Below are 22,981 nucleotides of genomic sequence, written 5' to 3'. Positions count from 1 at the left end.
AGATCATATATTAAGAAAAAAATGGACATTTATTGGCACAGTACTGGGGTTGTAAAGAGGTATTATTATAGCAAACGGTTAGTGCTTGCTATTTGCCGGGAACTATTTCAAACACTCTGATTAATTTCTGTATTAGCCAGTCTTTTCTAGGTTCTGCTGTGGAAACAAACAATTCCAAATCTCAGTAACTTATGTATCAAAGATTGATTTCTCACTCCATTACATGTTGGCTGTAGGTTTTTCACGTAGGGACTCAATTGGAGTAATAGCCCTTATGTTAGTTTCAAGGCAGAGGAAAACAGAGAAATAGTCAAACAATGAAATATCTCCTAAAGCTGCCACTTGGCCAAAGTACACTGAACAAAGCAAGTTCCTTGGCCAAACCTAAAAGTCATTAGAATGGGTAAATAAATTCTTCCGATAGGTAGCCTTGGAAATCAAATGTCAGCAAATAAGGATGTATCGTTTCGTAGGAGAAGAGCAGAAACTATTTGAAAACGATAATATAATCATTCTCAGTTCTTCCTCTTAAATAGAATAGTTGCTCCTCTGCTTTCTGATGTCTTCCTCTTACCTCTCTACACACAATGGTGCTCCTCTTCATTCAGAATCACATGAACCAAAAAGAAAAGTTGTCTTCCATGCGCCAACCCATGATAGAGCAATAAGGCATGGACATTCCCCTTCAATAAGGGGTTCAGGCAAGCAGTTCTTTGGTGGTACCACTGTCTCAAAAATACCATCTGTTTTTTAGCTGTTAGATTGTAATCACCTCCCTTTGCAATAGCAATTATGTACCAATTGATGTATAGTTGGCTTTTGCTAGATAATTCTATGGTATCAAAGAATTCTTAAATTCTTACCACAACATAGATTTTTTTTTTCTTGCTTATGTTACATGTCAGTTGAGGGTCAGCACTGTCTACGTCACTGTCTAAAATGTTTTCTTTATTTGAGGGTCCGGGTTTTGGGGCAGAGATATAAGAAGCAATAATTGAACTATTCAGTGATCCTTAAAGCTTCTGCTCTTTGTTATTCTTGCTCATATTCCCTTTCTTGAAGCAGGCCACGCAACCTGACTGTCATGATGCAGGGGCAGACTACCCATCACTTGTCAGGGGGGAAGGGGAATGTACGATCTTCTTACAGGGAAGGCGACAAATAACTGCAAATAAGCAAACAAACATGAACCTACCACACTCACAGTAATCCTATGAGGTAGGTACTATTATCACGCTTATTTTACCCATGAAAAAACTGGAGTAGAATGAGTCTAAATAGCTCAGTAAGATCATATTGCTGGTTGCAACAGGATTTTAAGTCTGGCTTGAGAGCTAAACTTCTTAACCACAATAGGGAAGCAAGTACATCTGGGCACCAGAAGGAACCTTCCTCGCCAGCAGAAGCTGAACCTCTTTCTGTGACCTAATGGTCCCTTATCAATGATGCATTCTTGTGTCTTCTGTGGACATAAAGGAAAATAAATTTATAAAAGTCCCTCTTTGCCCACATGAATTCACAGCCTCAGCACTCAACTTTGACCTTATTAGGATCCCTCTTTCCCAGTTTCAAATTTCCAGGAAACATGATGTCAGTGGCTTAGTTATGAGATATGTCTAATGAGTTGCAGCCAGAAGTTCATGATTGCCCACTCCAAGTAGGTAGGCAGGCTCTATGAGAAGGGTGTTTGGAGTTGGAAAGAAATTATTTTTGAAAAAGTTAATTTTTGCATTGTAATGAATTGCATTCTGAAGGAATCTCACCTGGTCTGCTTGGAAAGATGAAATATAGACTGATGTAATCATGTTCATATTTTCTCTTTTGCCAGACCTTGGGCAAGGGTTGGAAATTCCGTTTTTAGTTAGGTTTATGAAACTAGATGTAGTAAACAATCAGTTATGAAGCCTTCAGTTATTAATACCTGTACACATAGTTATGTAACCAAATAGTGTGAACGGGTGAAATGAAGAGCTGAGCCATACCCACTACATTTTCATAAGAATGGCAGATTAGAGACCCTGAATGACTTCTGCTGAAAATGACTCTCCCAGTACTGAATGCACAGCAATGATCTGGCTAGAAATTAAAGAATTCTCAGAAATCAACTAAAAGGTCAATTAAAGTGGGAACATGAGGTGGGAAGCAGAGCCCAAGTCCTAAAGTGCTGCCAGAAGAATCCAGTTTTCACAGCTTCTTGGGGGCGGCATGGGGGAGGGTCAGGGGAGTCCAGCCTCACTAGAGAGTGCAGTGTAAGCGGACAGCTCAGGAGAGAGCAGTGGCCACAGGATTGCACTCTCAAGGCAAGGATGAACTAGAATCCACCTGCCTTTTCTCTGCACTTGAGAAGGAAGAAGGAAAGTTCCCTGTCTCAAAATCTCTTTGAGAGGAGAGCAAATATTCCCTGAGAATTAGTAGCCACAAAGCAGCCTTCTTCACGTTTATAGACAGGATTCACAACGACTGCATTCTTTAGTTTTCTTTAAAAAAAGTGAGCATTGAAAGTATAATTTAGGGACTTTGATGGTAAAGACTGCTAGCTGTTCACCAAATTCCACTTCTTCCTCTTTCTAAGCACCGGATGAGACTATGGTTTCTATGCAACGAAAGCATGACCAGCAGATTCTGAGAAATAATACGTACCACTTGCAGGCTTAAAAAGACTTCACATGGATGGCCCTCCAAGTCTTTCCCCTCCCCCGTGTGTAATGGGGAGGGAGGAACCGTGGTGACCTAGGAAGCTGTTTGGGTTTCTGTAGACTGAGTTTCCTGAATGATCACAGAGACAAGAGTCATGGTTAGTAGTGCTAATATCTACTATTACCTGTTAGAAAAACAAGAAATAATATTCAATTATATTTGAATATGTAATGCATAGGTATATGCATATGTAAATATAAAACATACATATTAATATTCTGTCTTACATTAGCAAGTGCTATTGTGTTAATAGAATACCTAATAGAATATACTCCGGACACTTGTAAATATCTTTATTTTCCCTTCATGCTTGAGTGACTTGTATACAAAGTTTGGTGTTAAAAATAATTTTTCCCTTAGAACATTGAAGACATGACTGCACTGTCTTCTACAATCCATGTTTGTTGTTGTTGAGGATCTGACACCATTTTAGTTCCTGTTCCCCTTAGAAGACTTTTCTTTGGGACCTTTCCTTTCCGTCTCCAGCATTCTGGACTCTCAAGATCGTGTGCTTTGGGATAGTGTGCTTTTTTCCATGGACTTCGCTGGGTGCTAATTGAGCATCTTCAATCTGGGGGTTTGTGTGTTTCTATTTTAAAATCGTCTTTTGTATTTTATGTGTGACAACTATCCCCCCTTTATTTTTTCTGTTCACTTTCTAGAAGTATGTATAGATTTTAGAAAATTTTTATTACCCTTTCTTTTATATTTTTCATATTTTTGTTGTTTTCTATGTTCTGTGTGATTCCTTTGATTTTTATTCCAAATATAATTTGGCACACCAATTTCCATATTTTATAATCCTTAAAATGTCATTGTCTTTCCCTATTCTATTCTCAAAGCATCTTTTTCTGTTGCACCTCCTCTTGTCTTACTGTCCTTATAGGTTAAAACCATTTTAAACACATTTACTGTTCCTAGAGCAGAGTTTTTATAGAGAGAAGAAATACGTGCACAATCAATCTGACATTTGGGTAATAGGGTCTTTATGAGCAAAGTTTAAGGTAAAATACAACTAGAAATCACTTGGAGCTGAAGCCTAGTGACAGGTTATGTTTACATCTAGGTAATTCCAGTATTTATATTGCTTAGTGCCATTCAGCTCTATAGCTCCAGGGCTGTGGGAAGAACTGCACTGAAGCAGCAGACAGTTTCTCTGTGTTATCTAGGACATCTGGGCTCACACCCTGTTAGGCAACATTAGTTATATACAAATAATGTGTATCAAGTTATGAGAAGCAAATGTTGGTTGGTGTACTTTGGCATTTAAAAACGAGGGCTGTGGGGCACCTGGGTGGCTCACTTGGTTAGGCATCTGACTTTGGCTCAGGTCATGATTTTATAGTTCATAAGTTCGAGCCCTGCATCATGCTCTGTGCTGACAGCTCAGAGCCTGGAGCCTGCTACAGATTCTGTCTCCCTCTCTCTCTCTCTCTCTCTGCCCCTCCCCCACTTGTGTGCGCTCTCTCTCTCTCTCTCTCTCTCACACACACACACACACACACACACACACACACACACACACACACACACAAATGGATTAACATTAAGAAGAATTTTTTAAAAATGGAAATACAGGTTTTAAAGTCATGAAGAACTTAGTTTGAACCTGCTCCAGTATTAATTTTTAAAAAAATTTTAATGTTAATTTTTGAGAGAGAGAGAGACAGAGTGCAAGCACGGGAGAGGTGGAGAGAGAGGGAGACACAGAATATGAAGCAGCACCAGGCTCTGAGCTGTCAGCCCAGAGCCCAATGCGGCGCTGGAACTCACAGACCATGAGATCATGACCTGAGCCGAAGTTGGATGCTTAACTGACTGAGCGACCCAGACGCCCCCAGTATTTCTTAACAGTGAGACTTTGGTTATGTTTCTTAATTTCTCAGAGCTACTGCATCCTCATCTGTAAAATGGGGATTAATTACGATCCCTACTTCATAGGCCTGTTGTGAGGATTAATTGAGATAATGTAGGTAAGGTATTTAGCACAGCATCAGGTACAGGAGGTACTAAATAAGTGACAGCTGTTATTATTTTAATGGTACATAATTACACATTAACAAAAGCTGTAACACACCACCTATGGGGATTGGCTAGCATGAATCCAGGCAAACACACCCTAATGAAATGAAAAAATATAATAACTATATAAAATATTACTTGCTTACAAGAAGTATTTAATTTGTAGTAAAAGAATTCATCAGAAAAAAAAAAGAGCATTGAAAGATTTCTTCAAATTTATAGGTGTGCCAAGGTTCTTGGAGAGAAGCTGAAAGGCCTTTACTGATATATATAATTTATGTAATATAAAGTCTTAAATCTATTGTAAATAAGTAATAAGTTTTGGTAAATCATTTTTCTTTGATTCCCTCTTATTTTAATTTCTATTAAGTCTAATTTCATTATTTTTTTTATTCACAGAGGTAAGCATACGTTTCCCTCTAATTTAAATTCTTTAAACAAAAGTTGCAAATGAATGTTTCTTCCATCTATTATAAAATTAAAATAATTCATTGTATTACAGTTCTCTTTGTATAACAAAAATAGAAGGGTTTATTATATTATAATTATGCTTTAATAACTTTCTTCCTCACTTTAATCTTACATTAAAATAAATGAAACTTATGTTCAAACTACTGTTTTAAGCATGTAAGAAGGGAAAACGTAGGATTCAGTTTATTACACTGGCTTTATGTTCTTACCATTAAGAACGCTAGGACGCCTGGGTGGCTTGATTGAAGTTCCAACTGAATTTCAACTCAGGTCGTGATCTCATGATCCAGGGATTGAGTCCCCACTAGGAGGGGAGTCTGCTCTCTCTCTCTCTCGCTCTCGCTCTCTCTCTCTCTCTCTCTCACGCACACGCTCTCTCTCTTTTCCTCTTTCTCCCTCTGCCTCTACCCACCTCCTCTGTTAAAAAAAAAAAAAGATTACCACAGGGTTTGATATTTTTAAATTTTTCCTAAAATGTGAATTGGTAAATTATTTTAGAAACTTGAAAGCTGTGTAGATTTTGGATTCAATAAAACTAAAAAAATAAAAAAAAAGACAACAGGTAAACCTTAGTTGTGTATGTGTGTGTGTAACGTGTATTCTTTTAATTTCTGAGTATTATTGCAGGGTACGAATATAACACATCTTATTTAGTCTTTCACTAGTTGATAGGCATTTGGATTGTTTTCATTCTTTGCATATTATGAATATTCATGTACAATTCTTTTTGTGGAAGTATGTTTTCATTTCATGTGGGTTAAGTGTATAGGACTGTAACTGCTGGGCCATGGAGTAGATGTGTATTTAACTTAACAAGAAACTGCCAAGCTTTGTTCTAAAGTTAGTTGTTTTATTTGCACCTGTCCTGTAATGGAGGCGAATTGTAGGTCCACTGCATCCAAATCAGCATTTGGTGTCAATATTTCTCATTTTAGCCATCCTGGGAGATGCGAAATGAAATCCCATTTTGGTTTTGTTTTTCATTTTTAACACTACTGATTGTGCTGAGCACCTTTTCATGAGTTTATTAACCATTGATGCATCGTTTTTTAAATGTCAATTTTTGTGTCCATTTTTTTATTGGTCATTTGTATTTTTCTTATGGCTTTATAAGAGGTCCTTACTTATATATAAAAATAATAGATATTTGTCTTAAGAATATTGTCTCCTAGAGCATGGTTTATCATTTATTTTCTTTATAGATTATTTTTAGCTGAATTTTTAATTTTATTGAGGTCTAATCTATCCATTTCCCCTTACATTAAGACTTTGTGTGTCTTCTGTAAGAAAACTTCGCCAAATCCAAGAACACTAAATTGTTCTCTTATATTTTCTTCTAGGAGTTTTATAATTTTAGCTTTTGCATTTAGGTCTGTGGTCCATTTCAAGTTAATTTTTGTTTATGGTGTTACAATAGGCTGTAGTTGATTTTAGTGGAACAGACGACTATTTTTCCACTACTGTTCTAAAGCACATGTAAAACTAATAAGCTCCTTGATATATTTTACTACTTGTCAGTAACAATACATATTCTTACTTTGTAATACTGATGCAGCGTTATGAATGCAGAGTTGATTGTGAAAGATGTTGGAAAAACAGAAGAGGAATGGGATTCAGCAAAGATCAGCAAGAAACATTTAATGAGGAATTTGAAGGCTTGGCTGTATTCTCAGAGTCAGAACATGAAACGCTTAGAAAACAGCGTGGAAGTGGCTAGTGGCAGGTTTTCACTATACCCTCTAATAGCCTCTGCGCCTCTCCATCCTGAAATGATAAACCTCATTCTCTGTGGATTTACCTGGATGGAAACCAATCAGGCAACTGTACAAATACTATAAACACCTGCACATCGGAAAAATTTAACAGTGCCAGCACCAAATAGTTCTTTTAGTTTATCTCAAAGAATGTTCCCAGCTAATCCTCTCTTGGGGACATAGATAAACACTCTGAAGCTAATACAGTCTTAACATAAATTAAAAATAATGCAGAAAAGACATTTTGGAGCATACAACATTTTGTTACCTTTGGATTTCTATTCCCATTTTGTAAGTCTCATTGTTGAAAAGAAAACATTTTCATATTATTGTTCTGAAGAGGCCAGTAACCTCAGCACTACACGCTGTGGTGGATTTTTTCCCCTTTTCCTCCCTTGGTAACAACTTAGAAAACCCAGATGCTAAGCTACGGAAGAGGTTCCCACAAAGCACCTGGCTTCTTGGCAAATACCTCAGGTGGCTGAGCTGGTAGCTGCTCTTCCATCTGAGTTTTGTAAAGTTGGCTTTCGATCCAAGACTTACTTCTAAATTTAAAAAATCTAGGTTCTTGTCAGATTGTCATTTTAAAAAATTGGAATTGTAGCAAAATTTTATCCAAGTAAAAGTTATGTTATATGTAAAGGGATAGGCTATATTATTTCATAAATATATAATATAAATGATGACATATCAAAATGTTGTTTGATTTTTAATATAACTTTATTTCTGTAAGTGACTTGTATTTAACTATAAAAAGGTAGTTCCAGGATTATATCTCCAATTAATCTTTTTCCTCCGAGAAGCATCTAAAATATCCACTTTTCTCTCACACTTTCCCTTTCTTGCTTAAAAATCGGCCCAATCAATAAACAATCTTAGTGGTCTCTTCCTAATGAATTATCTCTTGCTTATATCCTATCTGGTCAAAGTGATTTGAGATGAAATGAATATAACTTACACATTCTGTTTGTGTGTATCTCTCTCTCAATGTGAGAACAATTTTTATTTACCTTTTCCACGATCCCTAGGCCTCCCTATCCATTTCTAAAATTCTGCACCAATGTTATTTGAAAGGCGTTCTATTAATAACTCCGTTTATCCCTAAAATGCTTTGACATTTGTAGTGACTCTTTTTACAATAACTCTAGCAATGTTTCCTTTATATTTCACATGTATCTAACATTTGATTTTATTTTGCCCTCTTTCATTTCCTGTGGACTATATATATATTTTTTTAATTCTCTGCTCCTGCTAGAGTTCAGTAGTGCTACCCTCTAAAGCCATGCTTAATTTTCTAATGAGTGTACTTTCTATGAACCAAGCTATGCAAATATAAGTTTCATAGATGCGTGTCATAGCCTAAATGGTGTATTTGTAACATACTTCTGTAGTTTTGTATTTCAGAGAGCCTAATTCAAGTGGGCGCCAATAGCATAAACATATCTGGCCAGATGCAATAAAGATTGATGTTTAATTGCAACAAATTGAAATCTTATACTCTATAAAACAAGAAAGGATTAATTCAAATGGTTATATAACTTCACCACCAAACTTGCTTCTCTGCTGTCCTGTTTATTGTGCATCATCATGGAAACCTTTACCACTTATTCTTACCATTATACATAAACACACATGTAGTATTTGAGATATCAGGTAAGGTAGTGAAAAAAGGGGATATCTTCTGGCATTAAATAAATGGGTCACATATGGGTCAAGCCGTATCTCTGGTTATAGTGGATCCTAAGAGTAGAAGAAGAAGAGCTAACAGAAATTAGCAGTGCAGATTGGGCTCAGAGAACTTTCCAGAATGAGGTCTTAGATTGTATAACCACTATTCACATCAATCCCAGCAGTTTTTCTGAGTGTCACATACTCAATATGTTTCAAACAAGGACAAATGCATATATGGTTGATTTGTTCCTGTTACCAAGTGCTCATTAAGTGTACTTTAAATATTCAAACTTAACCTACCTTATTTTCTATACTGAAATGCATCCTGAAGCTAGAAATGCTGAAGAGTGACTACGGTTGTGAGGTTTCACCTTGGACAATATAAGCTATGAGCTGTCATTTGGTTTCCTTGGCTCTGATTGAACTGGGGGGCCTTCCCTTTCTGCTCTCTTTGAAAGTACTTGAGCTCTTTTTGGTCACATAATAACTTTGCGTTGCTTATAAGCTAAGAAGTCAATCCAAGGTTAAGCTTTTGCTTGACAGAGAAGAAATAAGTAATTCGATATGAACGTTGTGTGTGACATGGGCATGTGATTTCAACAAAAGTGACTGGGGATGTATGATATAGATCGATTCTTATTCCAGAATCTTTGGGTGTCCAACAGAAGCAAGTTGTCTTTAATACAAATTTTGGTTTCAGCAATCACTGTGCATGGCCTTGGCGTGGCTTGCTGTCATCAGATGTGTGAGCACCGGCATTGACTCTTAAAGAATCTCATTTGTTTTAAAGAATTACAAAGACAAACAGGGAAACTTGAAGAAAAGTTTAAAAATAAAATCTGAGTAAGTAACTATACACTTGGAGAATACCTATAAATTAGCTATCCTTTTTCAAGTCTTCCTGAGCTAGGTGGGTTCTGTGAATTTATAGACACATAATACGATCAGGAGATTAGATATATTATTTATGTTTGTCTCACAAATTATTTGTGAATATGCACACATAGTTTCCTCAGAAACCATTTTTAAAAATGAGACGTTATGCCATGGTAATTCAACTTGGAAGGAAATGTTGTCTTACTTTGGCCCTCGTATTGATAACTTTCACGGAACCTTGAATCCTAAGATAGGACTCATTATGTTCAAGAGGTTCAGACCTCTTTCCTCCTCATTTTATCTTTTTCTTCTTTTCAAATCTTTCCATTTCTTTCTGTGGAATTTACGCCTCTCTTCATTATATGTCTGTGATCTTCTATTTTCTCTTTTTCTCACTGTCTTTTTTAAACTCAATGGGGAACTCTCAAATGCTTTTACACAGCTAATTTTCATTGCACTAATGATAAACATGATCCTTAGCTCAGTTTCCTTAAATCTACATGATATTATAATTCATTCCTATAATTTTCGTAAAATAGTTCCATTGATTTAGAACAATCAATGATTAATATTCTCTTTACATCCAGTAGTCTTCATAATGTTTGCCTCTTCTCTAAGCATCTGCCAGGTTTTCAACTTTACATCTTTTTACTTTATCAACGACTATTTACTTTATCAACGTTTCACAAACCAAAAAATTCACCTACTTGAAGTATACAGTTAAATGACTTTTTTTTAGTATTTTTAGGGTTGCGCAAGTATCACTATTATTTGGTATTAGAACACTTTAAACCCCCAAAGAAGCAGTATCCAGTAGCAGTCATTCCTCATTCTTGCCCCCACCCCATCCCAGCCCCAAGGAACTGCTAATCTTTCTTTCTGCAGAGTTGCCTACTTTGAACATTTCTTATGAGTAGAAGAATCATGCAACATGAGTGTTTTGTTTGTGACTGGCTTCTTTCACCTACTATGATGTCTCAAGTTCCATTCATGTTGTATCACATATCATTGTTTTACATAACATCTTCTTATAATAATGGTAATTTTACATTTTAAAAAGGTACACATGGCTTTTCTCTTTTTTACAGTGCTGTTGCAGAGCGATTCACATCCTAAAGTTTGAAAGGATTTAAGTTATATCTTTACTTTTAACGATACAGCAAATTGTGTCAATGTGTGTTTCCTTCTAGAACATTATCATCTTACTTTCTCAATGGGCATTTGTGGAGTAAGTATGTCCTTTTCTGCCGCTAACAGCCTTCTGCTTTTCATCTGCTGAGTTTCCTCACCTAATTCTCTCCTCAAACTTATCTTAGTAAGACTATCCACATGATAAGACATATTTTTGAGTAGAGTAGCTGGTATCCTTTCTTCTTCCTATTCTTTCTGTCCATAACAATTATTAGTTTTGAGGTAGGGATACGTGGAAATGCATATGTAGTCCCTTTCTGTCTGGATGAATTATGAGGCAGAGAGAGTTCTACTATTAATTATTTATAGGACATAATTCAAGTATCAATTGATTAAACCCAGCATTCAGTTACTCAGTGAGCATTTATCCATCCTGATCCTCTCATGGAATTAGTTTTGTATGAAATTAACCTTGTGTTGGATGATAAAATGCAAGCTTAAAAATAAATTGTAACAAAGACTCGTTATAAAATACCAGATGCTCTTTTCAATTTTTGGTTCTGAAATGAATATATGTCAGTCAAGGCCAAGAGAAATTTTCTCCAGCTATATCAGATTTGTCCAGCTGCATCACAATAGATGTTTCTTCCATAATATTTCTTTTTGCATTTGGATACCACAGGTTTTTGGTTTGTCCCTACACTGTGGAGTTACGAAGAGGAATCAGATGTTACCCTCTTTTCCAGGTTTAATGGGCTCTCAAGTGTACTGGAACAGTATGTTAGCAACACAAGCTCAGGAAACCTGGGATTACAATCTAAAAATAGAAATACCAGGGGTGCCTGGGTGGCTCAGTCAATTAAGCATTGGACTTTTGGTTTTGGCTCAGGTCATGATCTTGCAGTTCCTGAGTTTGAGCCCTGCTGAGAGCACTGCATGGGATTCTCTCTCTCTCTCTCTCTCTCTCTCTCTCTCTCTCTCTCTCTCCTCCTTCTCTGTCCCTCCCCTGCTCATATGCTCTGTCTTTCTCTCTCAAAAATAAATAAACTTAAAAAAATAAAAATAGAAAAATCTACAAATGTTTTCTATAGAATGGAAGACTGATTTCATTAATGGCCAAATCTATCACCCCTCCTGAAGCCACACCCCTTGCTGTGTAAATGGTGTCTCTTCACTTAGGCCTGAGGCTTAGTCATAGGACTTTCTTTGGTCAATGTGATGTGATCCAAGAATCTAGAAAAAGCATTTGAGCACTTCTGGTGATACTCTTCCTTCTGCATCACCACGGGAACATGACTCCATGATCAGTCTGATGACAGAGGATGACAGACAAGGTGAAAAGCCAGGTTGTCACAATCCACCCTGCCATGCCTGCACATGACAGCTCACCACCACATATGTGAGCAAGCTCATTCAATACAAGAAGTTCCCAGCCAAGACTGGACTACATTTCTAACCCACAGATTCATGGATTTCATGAATATATACTGTTTGCTACTAAATGTTGTGGTAATTTCTAACATAGCGTTATTGTGGCAGTGGATAACTGATATGCATAGGGATTCTCCACAAAAGATGTCATACTTAATGCTACCACAGAATACCTTCTAGTCTGTAATATCTAATTTCTCTATTATCACTGGTGAATAAGATTTTGAACTTTGGTGAAGATTTTTCCAAGCAATAGAAACTTAACACTTAGAACAGAAAAACATATTTCTTAGCTTCACTATTTAGAAACAAACCTCTTGTGTAACAGCTAGAATCCAAAATTCATATGTTTGTTGAAGCCTAATCCTCAATGTAATGACATATAGGGGCGGGACCACTGAGAGTTGACCTGGTAATGAGGGCGAGCCCTCACAAATGGGACTAGTGCCTTCTAAAAGACACTCATGACAGGCAGTATGACTTTGGACATCTCAGGCTCCAAAACTGTGAAAAATAGATGTTTGTTCTTTATAAGCCACCTAGTCTATGGTAGTTTGTTAAAGTAGTCCAAACAGATTAAGACAGAGGTCTTCCCAAAATAAGTATCTAGAGTGTTAGGAATATAATTATCATTTGAACCACAATCTCCAATTTTTGTGCTTTATACTAAGTGTTTATTTTCATGCATTACTAAGAAAATAATATTAAGTATAGGAGAAAAATTCATTTTCAAGGATATTTATTAAATGATGTCAACAGTGATAAAAGTTGGGAAAAAAGCTATGCCAATTAAATCATGGTGCATATATATTGTGGAATACTACAGTTATAAAAAGCCTGTGAAAGAAACTATAACAAGGGGAAAATTCAGGACATGTTAATTGAAAAGAAATGCTATAAAAGATGATTTGTAGTATATCTACATGTAAACACACAACATGGTACCTATATTTTAAAAACTTGACATGCTGGGGCCAATGTGTGGCTCATTTAGTTAAGCATTTGACTCTTGATATTAGCTCAGGTCTTGATCTTGTACTTGTGAGATCGAGCCTTACATTGGGCTCTGCTCTAAGCATGCCTGTTTGTAATTCTTGCTCTCTCCCTCTCTCTCTGCCCCTCCCCCAGCTCGTGTTCTCTCTCTCTCTCTCTCTCTCTCTTTCTCAAAATAAATAAACTTAAAAAAATAAATAAAAAATCTGTGTGCAGTTGCCTTATAAACAGTATTCTATGTAACAGGATTATGGGTTATTTGTAGAATCTTTGTTACTCCAAGCTTTCTACTTTCATAATCTAAAGTAAAAGTAAATGGGTGTTGAATGAGGGTTTAGGGAACTCACCTATGAGGAGCGTGCATGAATTCTATTGCATGAATTTCATTCCATATTTTCAGTCTGCTCAGATGCTTCTTTATCTCCCTTCCTGATCCTAGGTGTGTATTGAGGTTGACAGATAAATTACCACCAAATAGCTCTACTATTACTCTTGGGTGATTGTACATTGAGTAGCTCTCTTGACATTTTCCATTGCTCTTCTGTATTTCAATAGATATGCCAATTATAATACAAGCTTTATTACTATCCTTCATTGGATAAGCTGAATATTTTAGATATGAAATTTATTAAGTGTCTCAAATTTAATGCCCTTGGGGGCCAAGGAGGTTATGCAAAATACGTAAAGCAAATTAGCCACCAGCCAGGTGCAAAGAGAAGAGCTACTCACCATCAACTAACTGATAATCGGCTAAAAGCAACGTAGGCCTTGTGATGCCAGCTCCAATGATATTTCAAAAGAAGCCAGAAATCCAATTTTTAACCTATCTCTCCATGTTTATATTCTGGCTATTAAATCAAATATTTAAGAAGCTTACAGGCCCAGAAACATGACTATAAATTGCATTTGCCAAGTAAAGAGTCATTTTGATGCAGATACATCAGCATGTCAAATTTGAGGCACCTACAAGTAAAAAATTCTAATATAAAGACTAAAAATTTTGCAGTAAATAATCAATCCACTTACTTTTTTAGTTGTTTTTTTTTAAAGTACACTCTATGCCAAACATGGGGTTTGAATTCATGACCCCAAAATCAAGTTGCATGCTTTACTGACTGAGCCAGTCAGGTGCCCCTCAATCCACTTATTAAGTAAACATCAGATAACAAACAAGTAAGCCAGTAGTTTTCAGTTTTATACCCAGGATATTTAAGTGAATCACTTTCATTTTTATACATATGTCCTTTGTACAAGAGCAATGTCAGAATTTGAAAATCTTAATGTATATAATTTTCTACTTCCACAAAGAACTGAGCATTCTAAAGGACCCTAAAAAAGAAAACATCATAGTGACAAGGGCAAAGGATGGCCTGATTTAGGATTATTAGACTTGAGGCTGTGTGAATCTGTGCTCCCGGACAGGAATCTTTTCTCCCAGTGATCTCTAAGGGGGAGAGTAAGTGTGACAGGGACACGCAAACTGTTTGGGTAGCAAGGAGTCCAAGTTACTGGGTGTCAGTTATTTGTAGGTGTTGTCTGGTAATAAAAGGTGGTCAACCTGGGAAACTTGAGGCTTTAGGGAAATTACAGGTCCTCTTATCTGGAGAAAGAAGGCACTAGTTCTGTGGAATATTGAGTTTAGGTGCAACCTCTACCACGGAGAAAGGAGGTGGGAATGCATCCCATCTAGATTCTCTTAGAAGTGGGGAGGGATTGGTTGACAGCATTATCCCAGAGGCTCAGCCCTAGCTTCTAGGGTCACTTGGGAATAATTGTTACTGTACCACACACGCTTCGCTGCAGATAAGGTGGGACTAGAATCTACTGCAACTTAAGGGAAATGAAGGGCAAACCGCCGTGGGGACGGAGAAGGGAGCATGTCCTTCAAACAATGTTTGCCAGCACTCAGATGATTCCGTTGCTGGAAGGGACCATACTTTGAGAAATCTTAGTATGTGTGTGTGTGTGTGTGTGTGTGCGCACACACGTGTGTAATACACATATACATTCATAGATTGATACATTCCGTAGAGCCAAACATCTGTATCTACAGATATCTATGACTGATTATATTTTCCAAAGAGGCCATAGCAATGCTGTATGCTGTTCTAGAACATTGCCAATTCTTAGAAAGAGGTAGAGCTTAATTGCCATTTCTCTGAGTGGGATTGCGACTTGCTCATAACCAAGGGAATGTGGTGGAAGTGATGCTGCATAACTTCTGATGCTAATGAAGGGGAAGGTGGCACAGAACCCCGGAGCTGGTGCGGCAGTCTCTGCATGAGCAGTGTCACTGCCCGCAGGCTGCCGTGCTGTGAGAGTCCAATGTGGTCCACGTGGAGAGACCACATGGAGAATCTTTGTGGCTAAATGAAGAGAGAGAAACCCTGCCAGCTCCCAGCTGTTCTAGTTCTAGCCACCATCTGACCACACCTGCATGACACCCTGAGCTAGGAATAGCCAGCCAAGCAAATGGTTTAATCCATAAAATGCACTTAGAACAGTGCTCCACACATAAAGGTGCACAAAAGAGGACAGCAGTTATTATCACCTATTAAGAAACACAAGGATGGATTTAAATGCCTGGATTACGTGTGTTATTCAGCTTAGCTGGGCAGCTTCAAACCCCCAACTGCAAACAGACAGCTGGACGGTGGAAGGAGTCTTAAACTCCTGAGTCAAAATCTCACAAAATATCTGATTATGAATGCTGGAAACTGGAACTAGAAACTTTCCCACCTCAATAGCCATTCATTATCTCCTTCAGTATGCCTCAAAGCACAAATTGACAAAAAAACTTATTAATTTCTTTGTTGGTGTCTTTTTATGTGTACTCTCTCTCTTTCTGTCTGTCTGTCTGTCTTTCCCCCAACCTCCATGTTTATTCTTGTCCTCACTCTGAGTGTCCCTACTAGAATGGTTGGCTTGGGACCTATGTCTTATGTACTTAAAATAAGTACCTTTCATTTCATATGGCTTCATGATCACTCAGCCTGGAGGAACTCAGAATTCAGTGGGGGACATTCCCAGCAGGTATCCCATATCCCTTTGTGCCATATTTTCATTTATCTTCCCTTTTCCCTGTTACCTCCTGCTCTACTCTGCCTTCATCCAGATTTGTCCTATAATAATACTGTGTTCTGATGACATTAGGATGGAATTATGTCTTTCTTCCTTCTAAAACTTTATTTGCCGCTAGTCTAAATAAGGAGTATAAAAAGAGTCTATTCACACTACTATTGAAGACCATCTATCTGAGGGGCAGAAGCAAGATGATGACAAGTAATAAGACAGCTCAATTAATTATGATCATTCCAGACCTCGACTGCTATACTGATTACAAGTACCACTATGCCTAGCACAGTGCCCCACTCGGGTAGGCAAACGATGAGCATATATTAAATGAATGAGAAGCATTTTAGATCATGTTTAGTCAATTGAGAGTATCATACATGCTTTTTGTTTGCGGAGTTACAGAGGAATTGACTAGGGGTTTATCAGGGGACCCTGCGGTATTCACAGTCTGTTTCCCCCTCACTGGGCTACCCCAGATGGCAGAGTAAAGGGCAAGGGCTTCTCCTCTGTCAAGATAGCCATGACATGCAGGCAATTACTTGAATTCTTGCATTTTTTTAAATTAAAAATTCATGTCTTCCTGGCTTTCTACTCCATTATACATTCTGTTTATTTTGTTATATTTTTTTTCACAAAAAGGTCTTCAAATGAAAGACTCTTGCAAGATGTGCCGTGATGATTCCATGCTTCAGGACCTCCCAGTAAAGCACGGCTTCCTGAGTTTCCAAAGCACGGGCACTGGGTCCAGAGCTCAGTTGTGGGTATCAGACATACCTAGGTTCGGAATCCACCTCTGCCACTTCTTTTGCTCTGCATCCTAAGCAAACCTCTTCACCTCCTCAGGCTTTAGTTTTCTCATCTATCAATTGGGATTGTTATGAGGATTAAATACATGAACTGCTTAGATATGGGCATGGTAAATAAGTTTTTAGCTATGTTCTTGCTATAATGTTTTGATTAGTGAGCATGTTTTCATTCAGTGTTGGAAGCGGATAGAGCTGGCGCCATTACATGCCCAGTTTTATGAAGAAGTTGGAAGGAGTAGGCATGGGAAGGTCAAGGAAGGCAAAGATAGAGCGAACAAGGCTAGCGTGGAGCAGAAGCCTGTTGACTTCTTTCTCCGCACTCTTGTGTATAACCTGGATGGTGTTTGTAGTCAAAGCCAGGACTGGAGTTAGAAGGGAGGAGAGTCTACCTTCAGACCTGTCATCTTGGGAAGCTGGCCTGGGGTGATATTTAATCTCCTCCAATGAATCCCAGTCAAGGGTATTTTACATTGAGGTCTAAACTCAAACAGATTCCAAGTTGCAAGAACTACCTGAATGCAAATGAGGACAGTGGTCCTTGAGACCAAAATGTGCTGATTTAGGTTTATGAACCTCAAATCAGTTGACCTGGCAGCTTGGGTGTGAGATGAAGTGGAACTTAAATGTGCAAAGTGGTCATTTTCAAGGCATCTGCCATTTGGAGTCAGACATTCCTGATGATGAGAGTCTCGCCCATCCCTTTTGTGTTGACAAAAGTGTTTGGGCCGTGGCTGGCAATAATAACGCTTATAAAAAGTCACCTTACATTTGTGTCGCATGCCACATTGAACAACGCAGTGTCATATCCATTATCGTATTTGATCCTTGAAGCAATTCAGTGAACTAGAAAAATTACTGCAGTCTGAGATTAGCCATATTCTTTAAGAACCCATGGTCACTAGCATTCATTTCCAGTGTGTGCTCCCATCTTTGTGTGTACAGTGCCCTCCTTTCTGTCTGCAGTGTCTATTCTCTGCTGTTTAAATTTTACTTTTTTGTAATCCATTTGCCTTCTTAAAAACCTCCCCATTCTCTGACTCTTTCCATCTTGCTCTAATATCTCCCTAGCATTACTAAAACTAATTATTGAGAAGAAATGCACTTGGAGACTGGACTCCTATAGTAGGAGTTCATATGATTAAGTTATTTTTCTTCCTCCTTCCCTCCCTCCCTTCTATCCTTCCCCTCTTCTATCTTTCCTTCCTTCCTCCCTCTCTCCTTTCTCCCTCTCTTCCTCCCTCCCTATCTAGCTTCCTTCCTTCCTTCTTTCCTTCCTTTCTTCTTCCTTTTTTTCTTCCATCCTTCCCTCCCTCCTTCCTTCTTCCTTTTTTCTTTTCTTCTTTCTTTCCTTCCTTCCTTCCTTCCTTCCTTCTTTCCCTTTTTTCTTCCTTCCTTCTTTATGTTTCTAGGAAAAACTGTGTGTGTGTGTGTGTGTGTGTGTGTGTGTGTGTGTGTGTGTAGATGCACACATGTGTGGACTGAAGAGCTAGGGATTAAGTGTAAGGAAAAGGATAGATTAAATTAATCAACATGAAAAAATTGTCAAGTTCCCAAAGAGATCCTTACATGTTAAAGGCAGGATCTACATAGGTATGAATTTATAGTAACTATGATTTTATGGTGCATATTTCTTTTGGTGAAACAATATCAACAGGTTCTGGTTGTGCTGCCTAAAGTATTTCATTGAGTACAATGACAACTAAAATCAGTGATAATTGATCATTTTATAAATAATTTTATGTTTAGGAAAGGTATTGTCTTCCTAGTTTCATTTGCTAACATTTATCAGGTGAATTAACATTCTCAAACATGCGTGCGATAAATATTGCACTACAATTATCATGATCCTTTCCCTAAATGATTCTGCCTTGAATTTCAAGATCTTTATTTTGCCAGATGGTATTGCGATCACTAATACAGCAATCAAGGGTTCCCATATATGCAGAAATGCAACCATCAGAGACGGCTGTTAACAGAGTGAGAATTATATTTTTCATACTTGTGAATTTTAGGATTCTTAGTGAGATACGCATGTTCCATATATGGTGTGACATGAATGTCTTTTTAAACAAATAAAGAGTTAAACACACACCTGCCACAAAGCATTAACCCAAGAATGACAACAATAGTTTAACAGGAAACTTTCAAATAATAATACCTAACACACAGTAGAAACATAAACCTATTTGTCTGACACTTTTTTCCATTTGATTTAGGCTGAATTTACCAAATATTTTGATAGAAGAGAGGCTTTTTAATGTTGTGATTAAAAGCGTAGACTCTGGAGTCAGAGCTGGGTTTGGCTCTGGCTTCTACTGCTTCCCAACTAAGCTTTACAGGACTGGTTTTCTCGTCTGTACAATGGGAATCAGATCAGTATCCAAAAGGTTGTTAAATTTACAGAATAAGATACAGAATGTGAATTGCTTAGCAAAACATTTAACGTAAAGTTAGTGTTCAGTATAGAGTATTATGGGTATATTATTACTTATGAATAGCAATGTTAATTCAGTTAGATTAGCCCATATTTGGTATATATCATATATTCTGGAATGTATGTGTTTTTTTCTTTAACACTACCTAAAAGCAGAATTTTCTGTGTATTTATACATTTATTTATTAAGTATTTATTGAGTTACTACTATGTGCTTGATGCCTTGCTAGAGCTAAGCTTAGAATGGTAAACTAAATAAAGTCCCTTTCATAGAAATTGTGGTCAGTCGAAGAAACAGATGATAAACAAGCAAACTAACAAATCCCATTTTGTCTGCTTACCAGTAGAGGGCTGACCAGGGATTCCTGCCGTAAGGTCATGAAGTCAGACTCTGAGCATTTGTACTGAGATCTGGAACAGAATGGGGAATTGTCAGTAGTCATGAATCTAGAAAATTCACTGTTTCGTTTGAGAGCTCTGGGCTCTAAGGCAGTTGGCCGTAGGCTACAGTTTATGCCTTTCCCACCATTTCACAAAGCCCAATCCATGTGTGCGAGTGCATTTTCTTCAAATCACCTCATCAGGGCTCAGCAAACGATACAAAATGAATAAGTATTTAAAGGGCATTCTTCATGAACAATCATCATTCAAGAATGCTCAGTGTTTCTAGAGCATGTTGAATGTAGACAGCGATGAAACAAACGTGTCTCCCACCTTCATTTATTTTCTGGTAAAACAAGATATGCCTCCCCAGCCCCTCATCCATTTAAATCTTACAATTCGAGGTCTTAATGGGACCGAGACAGAACTCTTAAAAGACAGCTTGTGGAGTGTTGGTGCTGGCTGGAGGTTTACTCTGGGTCCTGTCCATCCAGACCTCTGTAGCAAGCGCACAAGGGGTCATTTCCGGGCATTACATTCCGGGAGGGTCTTCCTGAAGTTCTTAACCCCTGAGCCAAAATCAAATCACGTCTCTTCCGGTGCCTTGGGTGTTCGCTTCCAAAGACCCCAATAAAAGCATTGAGAAGGAAGGAAGAAGTTCTCCTCCTGGCTCTCACTAGTGAATTACAAACTGGCATTCTCTCCTCCCATTCTTAAAACTCGAAGGCTGGTACAGGCGGCGATGCTGACAGTGTGCATTCGCAGATGCCACCATATGGGTCTCGAAAAACTAGTTGCACTGATGATTCCCTGCACATGGAGGAGACAGTTTGCATCGTTGGCATCGTCCCTGCACAGAAACAAGCACAGCTTAGCGCGGCGGAGCAGATGGAAGTAGATCTGGTGCCAGGGAAGCAGTGAATTAAAGGTTATACCCACCAGGTTTGATGCGGTGCCAGTTTGAATTGGTACAGAAGCTTCAGCCCACCTGCTTATTGGCCTCATGACATCTGGCATCTTTTTATTTTATTATTTTTTTTAAATTTGGACTGGATTGAAGGCAGCAAGGAAAAATGTCATTTTAAAAGCCAGTTACAAGTCAATGGATTTAAACTCTTAACCAAAAAAGGCCTACGGGTCCTTCGCATTAATGTTTCATATTAATGATTTTTATAAAACCTTGGGGAAATTATGCTCTGATGTGCTGAATTGTACTGGGTTTTAAAGCGGAATATAATGGAGAGGGTGGACTGCTAAAATCACTGGGGTAAAGTTGCTAGAGTGACAACAGAAAAGGGCTATTCTCTGTAGCCCGTATATGGTGGTGGGGAATCAAGGAGGAAAAGAAACTTGTTTCTATTTATTCTACTGATTTTCATATCGTAATGATGAGAAAACATTGCGGCATTTCCTGGAAGCGTACTGCAAAAGGCGTTTTTCACCTTTAGTTTGTTCCTGTAAAGTTTTTCGGTAGCAGTGCATTTAGTTACGCGGTGGTTCCGCTGTGATCCCCACTCGCTCTGCACACATTCGGATACTGTGTACACAAACATGCAACATCCCCAGCCCCAGGGTAGCAGTGTGTGCATACTGAAACCTGTTCGTATATCTCCTCCATTTGGGATTTGTCTTCCTGCTTCCTGGGTGTGAAATGAAAGCATGCAATGGAGTTGCACTCGGGGTGATTAGCTTTGTAAGGAAGCCTTTGACTCAAAGTGTATATTACCCCTGGCTTAGAGCATCCACAATTTATTGATTTTAAATTGACTTCTAATGATGTTGCATCAAGCTCTGTATCAGTGTTCTAGAGGCAAAAGAAAGCATTGAGTAAATGTGTTAAATGTCTAAAATGGCATCAACTTTTCACCCCACAGATCTGACATGTATCATTGTGCTACTGTTTTTTTCTTCCATTGGAATTGGCTTCATTTTTTTTTTTTTTTCTCTTTTAGAGGTTATAACAGCCATGAGACTTTGTGGCAGTGTAGTCTTTGCCTTTCAGGAAAAAAGTCTGAGAAGAAACACCGGTAAAGAGAAAAAGAGATACAAATTCCTCCTAAGTTGTGTCCGTTGAATTTAGAGGGAGAAGGAAGAGAAACCAGGACAGAAGAAAAGAAATTGGAAAACCAATAACTTATTCCCATTTTAAACTCTGAAAACTGTCTACAGACAGACCTTGAAGATATAATATCTATGTGGCCCTCAGAATTTGTAATAGAACTGGTAGGTGTCTACTTGAGAAATTCATTCTGTTAGTTCTGGATGTAATCTGGAAATCTGCTGCCTGTTTCCAAGCCTTTGAATATTGTAATGACTTCTTAATATTAAAAGTATTAATTATTAATGTTGAAGTATTAAAACATGTTAAAATAACTTTAAAATATTAATATGCTACTAATTATTAATATTAAAATATAAAATTCCAATTCTAAATTATATAAATCAGAATGATACCTTTTGCTAATGATAAATCCAGGTAAAAACCTATTTCTCAAAGAGAAGAAATCACTATGAAAAGAAAGACAGTTACAAAAAAATCTTCCAAGCAATAAGATTGAAAATGGTGCTGGACTTCTACCAACCCATGTGTCATCAGAATCCCTAGGTTCACTGTAAGTTTAAATCTCAAATTGATTTAATCTAATTTAAAGGGTGTATCAGTCAGCATTTCACAATAGAATAAAGGCAGGAAAGAATAAAATCACCCACGTTGCAGGGCCTCCCTAACACTGAGGGTACTTAGCACTTCCTCCCGTTCACGTTAACTAACTCATTTATATTTGATACTTCTTCATAACTCTATTAGATGGAATTTCTTTCACAAGCTTCTAAGATGTTCTTCTATAATAATGTGCCTTCATTATAGTTTCCCAAAGACATCTCACTGTTGTCACAGTCAAAACTTATACATTATTCAGTGTTGTTATAAATAATTCTTGGTATAGACCAGGTACTAAATTGCTACCTCATATTCATTGAAGTGAGAGAATCTGTTTCAAAGTTCTGCAGATAAATAGGTAACCCAGAATATTTGAAAGGAAATAAAAGAAATCCATTTTTGTACTTCTCCAACTGAGCAGTTTTAATGAGGCAATGGTTAAAAAAAATTCCCAATGAAAGATGGCACTGAAAGTTGTAAAGTTATAACCACAACAAGATGATATCCAAGCATAATTTTATTTACGATGTATCTGATAACATTGCCTTCTGGGCTCTCTAGAGTATAATATATTGCTGAG

The sequence above is a fragment of the Suricata suricatta genome, chromosome 15 (assembly GCF_006229205.1).
Source record: "Suricata suricatta isolate VVHF042 chromosome 15, meerkat_22Aug2017_6uvM2_HiC, whole genome shotgun sequence".
Taxonomy (NCBI): Eukaryota; Metazoa; Chordata; class Mammalia; order Carnivora; family Herpestidae; genus Suricata; species Suricata suricatta.
This window is presented reverse-complemented; position numbering follows the sequence as displayed.